Source organism: Cavia porcellus, unplaced genomic scaffold, assembly GCF_034190915.1.
Source record: "Cavia porcellus strain 051 isolate PalLab524CR breed Dunkin Hartley unplaced genomic scaffold, mCavPor4.1 scaffold_17, whole genome shotgun sequence".
Lineage (NCBI taxonomy): Eukaryota > Metazoa > Chordata > Mammalia > Rodentia > Caviidae > Cavia > Cavia porcellus.
In genome coordinates this window covers 30034817-30050333 of record NW_026947500.1, presented here as the reverse complement: position 1 = coordinate 30050333, position 15517 = coordinate 30034817, and the positions used below count along the sequence as shown (strand labels likewise).

The 15517-nt window shown below is 50.0% G+C and overlaps 1 protein-coding gene and 1 long non-coding RNA gene across 13 annotated transcripts in view; one reads left to right on the top strand and one right to left on the bottom strand.

The window, feature by feature from the left end:
* The window catches only part of LOC134470922 (uncharacterized), a 69030-nt gene extending 67834 nt beyond the window's left edge, over positions 1-1196 (bottom strand). Inside the window, exon 1 of the long non-coding RNA XR_010040183.1 lies at positions 1057-1196. This is a non-coding gene — a long non-coding RNA (uncharacterized LOC134470922). The remainder of the gene's footprint in view (positions 1-1056) is intronic.
* Kcnq1 (potassium voltage-gated channel subfamily Q member 1) overlaps positions 1-15517 on the top strand; it is a 314775-nt gene that overhangs the window by 178885 nt on the left and 120373 nt on the right.

Genomic DNA, 15517 nt, shown 5'->3' with positions numbered 1-15517 from the left:
TACGCTGTTCCAAGAGGCCCAGAACATTCGATAGGAAAGCACTCTAGTTCTCTTTTCAAGGAAAAGGCAATTTGACCCGCGGGAAGAAGGAGAGGGTCAAAGTAGAGGCCTGAGATATGAATCCTAGCTCCCATTCGATCACCTCTGATCCACTTGCGACCAATATATCTATTTCCTGCTTCTATCCCTCACACCGAGGGCGTTCCCTACGCCAACCGAGATCCAGACCCTTTACTTCATCCACTACAAATCCCCACCCACATTCAAAACCTCAATTTTAATTCCAGAATTGAATCTCCACTCAGGCGCTTAACCCCATCTCCAACTCAAAACCCAGATTCAAATTAGCAAAGTCCAGAGACCCTAACCTCTACCCAGAATTAGACCCGAGACTCCGAACCACTGCCTGGACTCCAAGACCGGGACTGAAATCCCCATGGAGAACCTCAAGGCAGACTTCCAACTCCACCGCGCTCCCACCCCGGGCCCCAGACTTCGCGCCATGAGGCGGATTCCAAACCCAAGTCAGATTCCAACTTGGCATACGTGGAGGCGGTGGCCTCCCCAACGCCGCGTAGATCCCAGCTCCTGGCCCTCCAGATCATGAGGCGGCTTAGAACCATGAGATGGACCCCCGATCCAGCCACACAACTCAGCCCCGGCTCAGAACCATGACGTGGACTTCTTAGACTCCGATCTCCAGTCGGTCCGGGTCCCCGAACCTCATGGCAGATTCCAGACCCAAGACCAAGATGGGTCAAAACGCGCTCGGCCCTTGAACTTAGAGCCATCAGGCAGACCCCAGACGTGAGAGGGTCCCTCTCTTCGGCCCGGACAGGAAACCACGAGGTTGACCCCAGACCCGAGATTGATCCCACTTTGATCCCGTAGCTCAAAAACCACGAGACGGACTCCATACCAGACTCCGATCCCAACGCAACCCCGGAGACCCCCCCCCCAAACCCACCCTTTTCTCCCTCCGAGCCACTGACCGATGCCATGACCTCCCGGGTGGGCCACGACCCCCGGGTAGACCCCGACACCGATACAGCTTACCTCAGCCCGCTGCGATCGCGTCCTGTGCCGCAGCCAGCGTTACCGCGGCCGCGTTCGGACTAGCCCCAGAGCGCCAACAAGGCAGCTGCCTAGAGAGCGGCGCTGAAGGACGCGGCAACTGTTCTGCCCAGCGACTGCGGTGGCCACCTAACCCCGACTGCCGTGACGTGGCGTCCACCCTAACGCTGATTGGATGGGTCCACAGAGCCATAGAGTGCCACGCGTATTGGTTGGCGGTAGAAGGAAGGCTACGTGCCGCGTTCTATCATTGGTCGAGAGGAGCGAGCGCCATGCTACCCCCGGGCTCGGATTGCCCGGGTGAGCCCCACGCCACATGTCTTGCCCCACCCTGTCCACTAGTCCCGGGGTCTACGAGTGGCCTCCCTGCCCCCTCCCCGCCATGTACATTTGTACTTCTATTAACCCAGCGAGAAACGTGACCTGAATAGGTTCCTCCAAATATGAACCACTGATCTCGTTAGGTGGGGCTGGCTGGTACTTCTGTAAAGAACTATCACCCAAGATCAAGCGCTTTCTGCCTGGCTAGACTAGGTATGCAGAAAGTGACATCAACCAGTCTAGTCTGTGCCCATGACAGACACATTCCTAGAGCTCCCAGCACTCTGCTAAGCCCCCCATAATTGTTACTTTACAAATAGCCTTTGTGGAGGGTCTTGGGACTGTCTTACTATGTGCCTGCCGGCGTGGGGGAGGGCACTTATCTCAGTTGCTCAGCTGAGTCACCTCAAACATCTCTACCCTGCTTCTGATTCTTCCTAACCCTGGAAGTGGGCTTGTGTCTGACTTTGCTCTCGTATATTTATTCATGCGTTCACTTATTCCATGCATGTATGCATTTATTTATGTGGCTGCTGTAACTCCAGCAAACAGGCATTGCAGTGAAGGCTGGAGAAATCCACAAACCAAACCTAAAAATCCTGTCTTCACGGGGTTCAGCAAGTCTGGGGGCAGTTTGTATTTCCTGTGCAAATTGTACAAGCAGTTAAAGAATGCAGAACTCTGGGTCTGCTCTCAAAGTTGTTACACCCCAACCCAGGACGAACTTCAAACAAGGGAGGAGGAAGGGGGAGGCTGGAGCCAGCCCAGCGAGCAAGCCATCCCGTCACCAGAGGCACGCAAGGAGGCCATTCATCTCAACTGCTTTAGCCGAAAATATATGTCTATGAAAACAGCCAGGAATCTCTCTCTCTCCAAGGGTGACTGGGCTGGGGTTTTTTTGTTGTTGTTGTTCAGCCTGGAGGAAAGAAGGGAAAATTATGTCTTTTTTTCAGGCATCTAAAACTGCTTTCTGACTTTCAGGAGTAATACTCAACTTGGTCATCTTTTGCCTCCTGCCAGCCTGGGGGACACATCTCCTGGAGACTACCCTTCACACTGGCCCAGGGGTTGGTACATTTATCTGAGAAGGCTCATCCTCCCTAGCTGGAATTTTTGTCATCTGCCTTTCCGGGATGAAGAGGAGTAGCCAGTGTAATGCCTCAGGGCCTTGTGTTCAGGAAAGACATACACTTGAAGTTTAATGCTGTACTGTCGCCATCTTGAAATTCCTAATCACTGTATCTTTGAATTTGAGTTCTAAAAGTGAAAGCCGATGGCTCAGTGGGGTTGGAGGCTTGGCTCACATTGTCCTCTGCTTCCCTGCCTGATCAGGAAGGTGCTTAGCTGTCTTTGCCCTGCTTCCTGTTGTCCCTTTTGACCTCAAGGTGTGCAAACCCCGCCCCCATCCTCATGACCACTGCTAGTCTCTGCACAGGGAGGGGCTGGAGTCCTGGCGCAGACTCTGCAATACCAGGATCCCTGTGGGTCTCCTTTTTCCCACTGTATAATGTAGGTGGTACTGCCAGCCCCGTGGAGCTGATAAGATATCTGTGAAGAGAGGCTATGGGAAAAGTGGAGTATTGGGCTGAAGGCACATGGGGCAATGCTTGATGCTTCTTTCTGTATCCCCCACAGCCTTGCACAGCATCCCAGGCCTCTGCCTCTGGTGGTGGCCTTCCATGGGAGTTTAGACTCTTCCTTGGACACCTTCCTGGCATGGTCCATTTCCACCTCTCCAGGAAGGCAAGGAGAGCAGGTCATGTGAAAGAATCCATAGATTTTATGAAAACAAGACTTCCTGCCTATTGGCACTTACATTTCCACTGGAAAGATGTATTTTCAAAATCTTACAGGCATTTCTCTTGCTCAAAAACTATGATTCCCTGTGTAGCTTTTGTAAGCTGCATGATGGGGAAGTTCCCCAGCTGATCCTCTAACCTCATTCACAGACATAGAGTTATCTTAATTTTTTTTGTCTTGCTTTGTTTTATTCAAGGATGTGAATGGTTACCTAAAATAAGGTCACTAAAAACAGAGTAAAGAGTGACAAAAGTATTGATGAAGATTTTACGAAGTGATATTTAAAATCATAAAAATTGAGTTTTATTTTATCTTTTGTTTAACAAGATTTGGATTCTAATTGTGCCCCTGGCTGGGGACACATCTCACAAGTGGCTGATTCATCAGCACTTACTGTCTTGTTACTATCTTTCTTCCATCCCTGAATAAGCCTGTGACCTCAAACCCTGAGACCCTGGGCCCTTGGCCGTGTCCTAACCGACTCACAGTGGAATTCTGTAGACACAGCACCTAAGGTCTCCTTGGGGATCTTAGAAGAGGACTTGCAGGCCAAGAAGACTGTCACTGTTGTCTGGGACAAAGGTTCACCAGACAAGACCCATGGACCCCTCCGCTCACCCCCTCACTGCGCATGGGGCGCTGTCAATCAGCTAGCGCTGCCTGCCAGCTCGGCGCACCTGTTACATACCCCCACCCCTGCCCCCTCTATTCCTGCAGGGGAACCCAGAGAAGAAAGCAGGCCAAGACTGAGAGGGGTCTGTTGTCTCGTCAAGAGACAAGAGACATGTGGGACTTGGCTAAAGTGGCATGTGAGGCTGGGTGGACTCCAGGAAGCCCCAGAAGCAGATGAGGGCTGCCAGGCAGGCTGAGGGAAAGTGGAGCTGCCCTGGGGCACCAGCAACGTTCAGGGTAGGAACCACAATTATTAGGTCCTTTCCAAGCTCAGGCCACCCCTGAGGGCACAATTGTGGACATCACTGAGATTGGGGCTCAGGACTGCAGGGGAGGGGATGAAGCAAAGAACCTGGGCACCTGGTAGACTCTGCCTGGGTTCTCATGTGACAGAGGGCAGGTCTTGTCTTCTTTCTGTGTCTGGTTTATCTCATCTGGAGGTTGGACTAGCGTTCCTTGTGCTCCCTCCAGCTCTTAACATTTGGGGTTCAAAAGGTTTCCTAGCAAGCCTCTGCTCCCGAGAGCACGCACGCACGCACGCACACACACACACAGCTGAAGAGAATTAGGCTCCAAACGTCCACTTGGCTTTTCTCTTGATTCCAAGGTATTTAGAGTGGGGGTGGGGGATTAGGGGGAGGAAGTTGCTGAGCTAATTCTTTTGCATTTGCCAGCACAGAAGTGCATATGGGCCAGAGCCCCAGTGCATCCCAGGGGAAACAGTGGTCCTCTTCCATACAGGGCAAGGCAGGAAGAAGAGATAGGGAGGGGCCCCTCATCGAAGGACAGACGTGGCAGGCCCTGGCTGAGGGTTTTGTTGTCTCTATCCTCCCCACCCATTAGGGTGGAACCAGATTCAGGCTCAACCAGGTTCCCTGATGTCTGCTTCTCTGCAAAGCAGAGCAACCTTTGACCACCTAGTCTGACCATCTTCTCAGGAAAGGTCCTTGCATCCACTGCCCTCTAAAATGGACAGAAGCTTGGAGGGGACAGGAATCTCAGTATTACCCCTGAGTGACAGATACATTGCCAAGAAGCCACTCTTAAGGCAAGCCCTTGCAGCTTATGTCTCCGCGAGTCCCTCCTTCAATTCCTTTCAAGACACTCACACACCACTGCAGCTATCCTATGTGAGGTCCCTGTATCCCTTGACCTTCCATCTAATGGCTTCTGAGCTGGTCACAGGTCTCTGCTGACCACAGCCCACATCTGTGTTCTAGAGCCTTCCACCTCCTCACGTGCCTGCATGCTTTCTGGACCTCCTCTCCATTCCCATGGCTTCATGGGCCTGCTCGCAGCTCTCAGGTCTCAGGTTCTGAGACCTAGGCACCCTCTTTCCTCCTTCAGGTCACCACTTCTCCCACAGGTAGCATGTGCACATGTACTCACCCAAAGTTCCTGTTCCCCACATCTCCCCAGGGAGGGTAGGCAGACTTTAGGGTGTTCCAGGCCTTATAGATATGCTCAAGGTAAAACATCAGGGTGGCCCAAGAGAACATCAGAAAAGATGGGGTCTCCCTTCTAGAACCATCTCTCTGGCTGCTAAGTGGGGAGAGCTACAAAATATCAAGGACAGATCAGGAAGGCTGTGAGGGGTGGGAGAGGTGAACAGAGAGCCTTAAGGGAAGGTGGCATCTGTGGAGCTATAAAAAGCAGACAGGCTAAGAATCTCAGAGACATAGTCTTGAGTGGGCTTCATAGTTAAGGGAAGACCAGGGGTGTTCAGGTGGGGCAGTAGCCCATAGTGGTGCCAGGTGTGATAATAGGCGAGCCACGGGAGGACAGGAATGAGGTGGAAAGGCAAGGTTTTAAGAAAGCCATATTCATTGAATCAGTCCCACCTCGCCCCCTGTGACAGTGACAACTCCTTGTTCTGGTGTATGGTTACTCCATGGACATGCGTACCTGTGACACTGTATCTGTAATATCCAAGGCCTAAAGTGGGGCACAAGACACAGGGCAATAGAGACTGATAAGCATGAGTCTTCCTGTCCCATGTCCAGGGTATCCCAAGATCTAGGTTAGTCTCTGGTCCCCAGGATACCCTTCCATCAAGAGTCCTAGAGGAGGCATCATTAGGTGAAGCCTTAGCATTGTTTCTGGCCTCTTTTCATGAGCAAATTTATGTTCCTGCATTGAAAGTCTGTGATAACATGAGACCAGGTGGGCGCGGGGGAAGGGGGGGCAAATTCAAGCGGGCTCCATGAGTGGCAGCATGGGGTGTGGGCCTCTTCCCAGGGGGAGGGCAGCTGCACTGTGTGTACATTTGGGCAGTGCACAGCCAAGCCTTGATTAGCCAGACCCCGTTTACTGGAGCCCCAGCCGCGACTCGGGTTAACTCCGCAGCTGTCTCCTGCGCACCTGCTTGGGGCCTGGTTGGATGCCAGGCATGGGGGGTGGGAAAATGAAGGGATCCAAGCCTGCCAAACCCATTGCCAAAACAGCTTTTTCTACACCACCTTCCAGAAGCAATTGTCTCCCACGATCATCCCAATCTCAGCACGTGTCTACCCCTTTTGTTGCCTAGACTCGCCTTGTCCATAGCTCCTCAGCCAGTGGCCAACCTGGGAAGTATTTAAGATTCTCTCCGATGTCCCGGGAAGTGCCTACAGAAAGCTCCATTGGTCACTCTGGTGGTGGTAATTGGCTTTTGAACATTCAAGGACCCTCAGTCATATTTACAGTAAGGACAAACATTTCAAGAGGCCTACTGTGTCCCTGTTCTACTGGAATAAAGGCACTAGGCCCTGGGAAACAATAGTGCAAAGGAACTGGCCATCAGGGAGCTCAGAGAACTCACTGGAAATGTTTTCATTAAGTCAGGCAAAAGGTAGCTGTAATTTGGACAAAAGAGATAGGAATGAAAAGAAAGGGAAAACTAACAATGCCCCTGGTGCTTTTAAAATGTGGCCATGAAGCCTTTGAAACTCCACCCTTTAAAGAAATGGAGTTTCTTTCCCTTCCCAGGAAATTTGGGCTGGACTCAGGCATTTGCTTCTGACAAGTAGGATGTGGAAAAAGTGACAGAGTGTGCCTTCCTAGACTAGAATGTGAAAAGCAGCAGACTTATTCTTTCACTGGGAACTTGGACCCGGAAGAAGACAGCCACCATGTTGTAAGGATACTAAAGCAGCCCTGTGGAGAGGTCCACATGCCGAGGAATTGAGGCTTCACTAGTGAGCCACAAGTGGGGCCTACAGCTTCGGTTACACTTTCTGGTGAGCAAACAGCCACAGCGAACTTCATTACAGCCTCACGAGAGACCCTGAGCCAGCGTCCAGGAGGTCGTTACAGATCCCTGACCCACTGACCTCTTTCTCCTCCTGTGAGAGAAGTATCTGTGGCTTCAAACTGTGACCTTGTTGGGTGATTTGTCACTCAGCAACTGCCTGCAGAACACAGCCAACCTCACAAGGCCCTATCCAGTCATTGACAGAGCAGAAAAGGTACAGGCTACCGGTCACCTTTCATCAATGGCAGATGGTGCCCAGGAAAGTGGCTGCTGGGCACCAGAAAGGGTACCATGGTCAGTGACACACCTATCCTGGGGTGCTAGTCAGATTCTTGCTCTGTTGGGGTTTTTCTGTCCTCCACACCAGTGGCTCTTGCTGTACTTTTGAGACCCAGACCTGGGTAGGAACCAAAAAAGGAGTCAACCCAGAAAATGGTCTCTGACCCACAGAGTAGTCAGGGTCGTAGGACTTAGAAGCAGTGAGCTTATGGTTGGGAGAAGCGGGACACTGCAGATGTAACAGGTGATTCATTCTCCCCTAGAGAATATCCAAATCAAGTTCCTGGGGACACGGTCATGCCCACGGCAGTGCCCACAGGTGTGGGAGAGGGACTCTCAGTGCCCGCTGTTGCCCTGAATTTCTCCACACCTAGGAATTAGAGCCCTCTCATGGATCTATCGCAGAGAAAGTGGAGCAGGCAGATGGATGTGGGATTCTGTGGGTAGATGGGGAGTGACACTCAAGTCCCCAATTTTCTTATCCTACCTGGGCCTTCAGCAATTATTCCTGCCCCATGAAACCACCTGGACAGAAGGCAAAAGAGTCTCATGTTGGTGGCATTCCTAAGAGTCAGGAAATCATGTGGAACAGCCGGTTGGCCCTGCCTGGCAGGGCCCAGATATGTCCTTCTCTCTCTGCCACATAGCCTCCCATGAGGGACATGAATCCAGCTCACAGAGGCAGCTCCAGGTGTAGAGCACAGGATGATGTTGGGCCTCCTGCGTGCTGCCCTCCTCCGTGAACTGTGGCTTCTGTTCAGGTGACTATGCGCAGATGGGACCTAGGCCTCTTTCCCAGATTCTCACAACAGACAGCCAAGATAAGGGGCTGCAGAGATGTAGCTGGGTCACAACACCTTCTTTTCCATGGCATTAGGCTGAGAAGCCTTTAAGAATCTTCCTCATGAGAAAGAAGATGCCCCTAACAAGCTCTAGGACCATCAGCAGCTACTTGGTAAATTCGACTTTCATATTTCTCAACAGGATCTTTTTCCTTCCTGGTGACTGTGGCTGGCCCACTGGCATTACTGAGTAGGACTTGGCAAAGCACTGTGCCAGAATCTCATGAAGGACTTTTCCTGGGGCCCCTCTCTCTTCTTTCTAACTTCCATTCATGGTACCCAGGAAGGGCTGTCAAGAAGGTTGAGCTCAGTTCTGTCCATCCAGTGGGCCAGGCGAGTGGCAAAAGGGCCAGTGCAGAAACATCTGGGTGTGTACACACTGGCAAGTGGCCAGCCATAGACTCTGCCCCACATCCTTTAACTGTGGCCCTTAAGCCTCATCTGAGTGCCTCCCGGTTGGTGGTGGAATCTTTGCACAGCATCCACATCAAGGAGACAGAGGATCCAGTTTGTATAGGTCTCTATCTCTGTCACCCAGTTCCCTCCCCAGGCTGACAGCCAGGGCCAAAGCTCTCCTTGGGACATGCCAATAGCAGCAAACATTTTAAAGATGTGACATATTTGAAGCCAGGCAACAGGGGCAGCTTCAGCTGTTCGAGAAGGAGTCTGGATGTACGTCCATAGCAAAGCACCCGGTCACCTTTCTCTGCTTGGAGTGCAATCTTTTTTTGGAAGCCCTGCTGGAAAATCTGAATCTTGTGAGCCATCAGCTGTTTATAATCAGAAGAGCATATGTTTAAAAGAGCTGAGGGGCCTTATAAACTCCGTGTGCAAATTACCTTTGGGGCTGCCTGCCCCACCGCCCCTCCCTGAGGCTGCCATCGCTGGTGAGGGCTCTGTGTGCTGCGCAGAATTAGCTGTAACCCCGTTGTGGCATGGGGTCTGTTTAGCTTTAGTCACGTCAGCTTGGCCCTGGAGCGTGGGAGCCTCCATCCCTGCTGCACAGCTCCCAGGCCCCCCACCCCCAGCCCCAGCTGCAGAGGGCTGCTGGCTCCCTGCTCCTGGGCCCGCACCATGAGAAACGGCAAACCTGGGAGCTGTAGAGCAAGGCGTGGGTGGAGGTTCAGCCCAGGGGCCTAGGAGGCCCCCGGGCCCCTAAATCCAGGGGCATCCTGAAATTGGAGCTGTGCTCAGGGCCTGCTATGGTGCTGAGGAGCTGTTTTATATTTTGCAAATTTTTTTTTTGGTTTTTATTTTTGTTTTTGTAACACCCTTACTAAGACATAATTTATATCCCATATAATTCTCCCAAAATATAAGATCCAGTGGGTTTTAGTTTGTTCAGATTTGTGTAACTTATCCCTCCATCCAGTTCCAGAACATTTTCGGCACCCCTAAAAGAAACCTTGCATCCTTTAACTATCACTGCCCCTGCCCAATCCCTTAGCTCTGGCAGCTGTGACTATTTCTAGAGGTCTGCCAATTCTGAACATTTCTTGTAACTGGAATCATACATTACCTGGCCTTTTGTGTCTGGCTTCTTTCATTCAGGGCCATGTTTTTGAGATTCATGCTTCATTTCTTTTTAGGGCCAAATATTCCATTGTATTGAAAGATTATATTTTCTTTATCCATTCATCTGTTGATGGACATTTGGGATAGTTCCACTGTTTAACTATTATGAAAAGCAGTACCACGAACATTTGGAATGAACTTGTTTTTGACATATATTTTCATTTCTCTTGGGCATACACCGAGCAGTGGACTTGCTGCGTCTCATGGTGACTATGTTTAAATTTTTGAAGAATTGCAATACTATTTCCAAAGTGGCTTCACCATTTTACGTTCCCACCAGCACAGTGTGAAGGCTCCTGTTTCTCCACATTCTTGCCAATACTTGTTACTGTCTGCTGTTTTTGTTTTAGCCATTCTAGTGGGCGTGAATTGATATCTCATTCTGGTTTTGATTAGCATTTCCCTGATGGCTAATGATGCTGAGTATCTTTTTCATGTGCTTATTAGCTGTTTGTAACTCTTTTTTTGGAGAAATGCCAATTCAAATCCTTTGCCCAGTTTTTAATTAGGTCATTTGTCTTTTTTCTTATTGAGTAGTTGTTCTTTATGTTCTACTTACATGTTCTTGTATTCTAGATACAAGTCCCATATCTGATATAGTTTCTTTCATTCTCTGGACTGCTTTTTGCTTTCTTGGTAGTATCCTTTGATACAATTTTATTTAAACTATAATGAAGTCCAAATTTATTCTTGTCTTTTCTGGCTTGTTTTTGGTGTTATAGCTAAGTAACAATGTGTATATCCATGATCAGAAAGATTTACTGCTATATTTTCTTCTAAGAATTCTATAGTTTTAGCTCTAACATGTAAGTCTTTGGTTCATTATGAGTTGGTTTTTCTTATATGGTATGGTACAAGGGAACAGCTTTATTTTATGCCATGTGGATAGTCAGTTGTCTCAACATCATATTCTTTCTCCATTGAGTGATTTTGATACCTTTATAGAAAAATGCGAGGCTTTATTTCTGGACTCTCAATGCTATTATGCTAATCTGTGTGTCTATCTTTATGAAAGTATTACACTGTCTTGATTATTGTAGCTGGGTACTAAGTTGAAATCAAAAAGAATTTTCCTACTTTGTTGTTCTTACTTAAGATTGTTTTGTCTATTCTGGGTCCCTTGAATTTCTAAACAAATTTTATGATCCACTTTGTCAATTTCTGCAAAGAAGCCAGCTGAGGTTCTTGGAGAGATTGCATTAAATTTGGAGAGTGATTTGAGGAGCATTGTCAACTTCATTATGTTGCGTCTTCCAATCCATGAGCATGGGATAGCTTTTCACTATATTAATGTTTTAAAAGTTTCTTCCGAGAATGTCTTGTAGTTTTCACAGCATAACTTTTGTGCTTCTTATATTAATACTGTGGGATTTTTACGCCATGATGGCTGGCACCTCTTCCTCCTCTCTAGCCCACCTCTAGGTCTTATCCACTCTTTTACTGCTGCAGTCCATATGGCCTCATGACAGCTGAAAATGTCCCTTCACAGTCTCCTGTCTGCTGCAGCATGCAAATTACTGCCCAGGCCCAACTCTTTGCATGTCTTGTAGCCAGCCAGGGCTGTACCCTCTTTGCCTGCTCTGTGAGCTTCCTGAGGCCGCAGTCATGAGCTCCCTGAGTCACCTCTGCCATCTAGGTACTCTTGAGGCAACTCCCAAGGCTTTGTCTCAGAACTTAGCTGCTTTCTGCTCTATGGAAATGCCACCCTCCCAGAATAGAACTGAAGCTGGTCTGGGTCCATTATCACACATACCTCTGTACCCCAAGGCCCAACCCAAGGCAAAGAGAGCACAGAGGAGGTCTATGACTATTGCTGAGCTGTTTTCCTAGTAAGTCATTTTATCACAGACCCCCACAATCAATAAATAGTTCTTAAATACCAAGCGAGGCATCTCAGAACCTCACTGCCAAAGAGTAGGACGTTGGCAGCTTACAAAAGGAATTTGACTTTTCAAATTTCCTTTCAACTCAAGGGTCTCAAATCCAGCCTGCAGACTCACAGGGGGAGGGTCCTGGCACAGCTTCTGAGGAACACACCTTTGAGAGGAGGCAGAGTCGGCACCCAGCAAATGCTCGCCTGGAGCTGTGGGCAGGTGGCAGGTGGCTGGGGCTGCTCACCTGTTCCCTGTGTCTACAGACATTGGACAGAATAGGGCCCAACTTATTAGGACCAGGTTGGATGACAGCCACTGGTATGGCTCTGCCCCACTGAGTTTCTCTCCACCTTTCCACAAAGGGGAAATACCGCTTCTGTTCTCTGTGTCCTAGAGAGTCAGGAAAAGGACCACGATTCAAGGAAGTTAGAATTTTGGAGTCCTTTAGGAATTTTGGCAGGGACTTTGAACTTGCCTTTCATTTTAGCAATGAACATTTACTCACTCCGTTCACCCAGGTACTCTGTGCTTAGTGAATAGCTATGTGTACCCAGCCCTCTGCTAGTGTGATATAGACCTCAGAAAGGCAGAATTGCCTGGGCAGCCTGGTCTCAGGAACATACCCCACAGCCCTCACTAGAGCCCAGCAGGGTCCTGTCTTAGGGATATTATACTTGCCAGGAGTCCATGGAAAGCTGTGGGAGGTTCAGAACTGGGCATCCCAATGAATCACGGTGAGGGGTTCAGAGATAGGGGATAGAGACCCCTCCCTCCGAGCTGCCAGGCTCAGCCTCTGCCCCAGCCGGTGCTCCAGGCTGAGATAGGAGTATGGAGGTTACAACACTACACACTACTCTCTTCATTTTACTCCCCAGCTCATAAGATGGGGTGTGGATGTGGGTAGAGGAATGTAGGAACAAGTAGAGACCCTGGCCACACTCAGCCTGCAGCAGATTTCTGTAGACCTGTGTGCCTCTGTCTTCATTCTCCAGCAGCCACACCCAAAGGAAGGCTAGAAGGCCAGAGCAGCAGGGCTGTCACACCTCTTCTGCACATGACCCTCACAGCCTCCTGGCACAAAGTATGCACATTATCACCTGGGCTGGACAAGAGGAGGCAAATTGTGACCGCCCCCCCCCAGACTGTGTCAGAGTGAGGTCAGCTTCCTGAGGACAATTAAGTGGTAAAGTGGGTAGATGGAGTCCTGGTAAGGAAGGAAAGGCAAACCTGTGTGACCCCAACCTCGCTGTAGGCACCCAGGAAGCAGCAGGAGAATGGGGTGTTTCCCTGTGACATTAACAACTTTTTGAAGCATTTCGTGTTGTGGTGATTTAATCAAGGAAAGGATTAACTAGCTTCTAAAGTGAGATCCCAGAGAATGGCTAGGCGGAGGCACTGAGCTCTCTGGAGCCCCCACTCCACTTGGTTGCCCCGGTCCAGCCGGACCTGCATTCCACTGCTCCTCCCGCCTTCTGGAATCATTCCCTGAATCATACTGTTCGCTGCGCTCCACTGGGCCTTCTGGGCTCTTCCTCTGCTGCTCACTATAAAAATTCTCCATCATCTTTTCCACTGTGGTTTTTATTGTTTCTTTTTATTATTCCAGCTATATTAAGTTGGGAAGCACTGCAGAAATGGTTTCGGCTCCCTCAATTCCAGAACAAGTTATAACCATTTGAGACTTTAATTAATGATACAATCACCTTTGTTTCCTACTTTCTCTGATTTGACTTTTCTTGAAGCAGGTTGGGGGGTCTCAAGGACAGATGTCCTTTTGCTCCCAGGCAAGTCTTTGTTTCCCCCCACTCCCCCACAATGAAAGAAGAAAATCACACTCCAATCCCAGGTCAGTCTGTTTCTGGAGACTGTAGCCATAGCCTGCGGCTGAGCTGAGCTCCAGGAGAAGCCAAGGGCCAGGTGAAGGCCTGGGGAGGAATCTGGGTTCTTTTGGCTGCTGGTGAGATTATCCATTAAATCCATATTCCTCGCTGCAGAGTTCGTGGATTCAGAGAGTGTACCGTATTCTGGCCGTCTTACATTACTGCAATATTGCTTCCAGATGAGCAAACACCGCTCAGGGCCAGGCCCTGCTGCACGAGGGCCCAGCATGCTGCTCACCACTGAGCCTTTGTTCTGAGCTCTCTCTGCTCACTCAGAGAGCTGTGAGGTGCCTGCCACTTGGGCTGTGGAGGGCACCCTGGGGTACCCAGACCATGGTTCTACCCCTTGGGCAGTCTCTGCAGTGGTAGACCAATCTTGGGTCAAGCTTTTCTTTTCTTAAGCCCTCCTGCCACTGAATCTGCTCTGGAGTGGCAGTCCTGCTGGGCACATAGAGAAATGAAGCGTAGAAGTCCCAGATGTCCACCCTGCCAGGGGTTGCGCCCAGCACAGCATCCCAGCATTGCACACTTTTGGAGTGGAGACAGCCTTGTCTCTCTTGCTGCCGCTTCCTCCTGAGCCCCTGCCCATGCTGACCACACTGACTGCTGGGCCATGATTTCTAACTCATCCTTCCTCCTGTCTCTTGTCTGCGAGATCTGAGTGAGCTTAGGTTGGACTCAAGGCAGCTGTGAGTACTGAGAACCAAATATTGATGTTGGTAGCCCTGATCATCTTAGTCCTAGAGCTGGGCTCAGAGCTTTGACACCATGGTGCTCTGGGTAGAAAGGCTCAGAGCAGCAGTATTAGATGGGACATGGAAGGTGTAAAGGGTCAGCTGAGGCTTTCTGGAAAAAGGTTGTTGAAGGAAGAAACTGCATGCTGGGCAGAGATCGCAGTACTCACAAATGCTGGGCAAAGGTCACAGTACTTGCAGAGGATGGTAGAGGTCACAGTATTTGCAAAGGCATGGTAGCTGTCACCAGTTTTAGGTTCATAGAGCAGTGATATGTAATCCTCAAAGCTCAGGGTAGTAATGGGGAGGGTTTAAGCCACCGCAGCCCATGACAATAATGACACTACTTTTGACTTCTTCTGCACCAGCAGCACTCACAGAGATGGGAATAGCTCTTTTCACAGGCAGCTGATCTGGCTACAGAGGTCAGAACTGCTTTTCCTAGCCCGCCTTGTTTGTTCCAGAGGCTGGGCCTGCATTAATTGTGGTATAACTTACAATTTTTACATTTGTGAAAAACAGGAAAGCAACATGCATTCTTTCAGTATCAGACCTAGGCGATTCTGTCACTAGAGAAGAGGTCAGAAAGAAAGCTAAAAGCTGAAGGGTCCCCTCTACAATTCATCCGGGGACCCATGAAGGGAACTTAGGGTGGTGGGGCTGTGAGCTTGGCAGCCAAGCCACAGTGAGAAAAGCAACCTCTGGCCAGGGAGTGAGCTATAAGGCACCTTGCCAGCTCTCTAGGAATGGCTGGGTGTCCCTCCCCCATCACCAGTCTTGCCTTGGCCTCCAGGTCTCTTGGGGGTTAGGCTTGCCAAGCAGCCTCAGCACAAACAGACTCAGCTCTGGGGGCCTGGAATTCCACTCCCTACCTTGTCTCTAGGGCTTCCCAGCAACTTAGCCCTGTAGCCCCTGGGATTCCAGACCCCTGGCTAGCTGAGACGTGAGAACTCGCTCAAAGGAAGGAGCCCCAGAACCTCTGTACCTCTCCTGAACAACTGGGCCCTGGAGTTCTTGGCAGAGAGAAGCTATTCAGTTTTCCTGTTTGCTGGAAGCTGGGAGCAGCCTTAAAGGCAAGAGTTAAAGGAACCTGGAGTGTTGGGCAAACAGTAAGCAGGGCCTCTAGCCTGGGGGAGGGTATGCCTCAGCAGCTCAGCACATCCCCCTTAGCAAGACCTGGAATCTTGATGATAGGTGTGGAAGGATTAGTGGCCCTGCCTTAGTCAAGTGACCA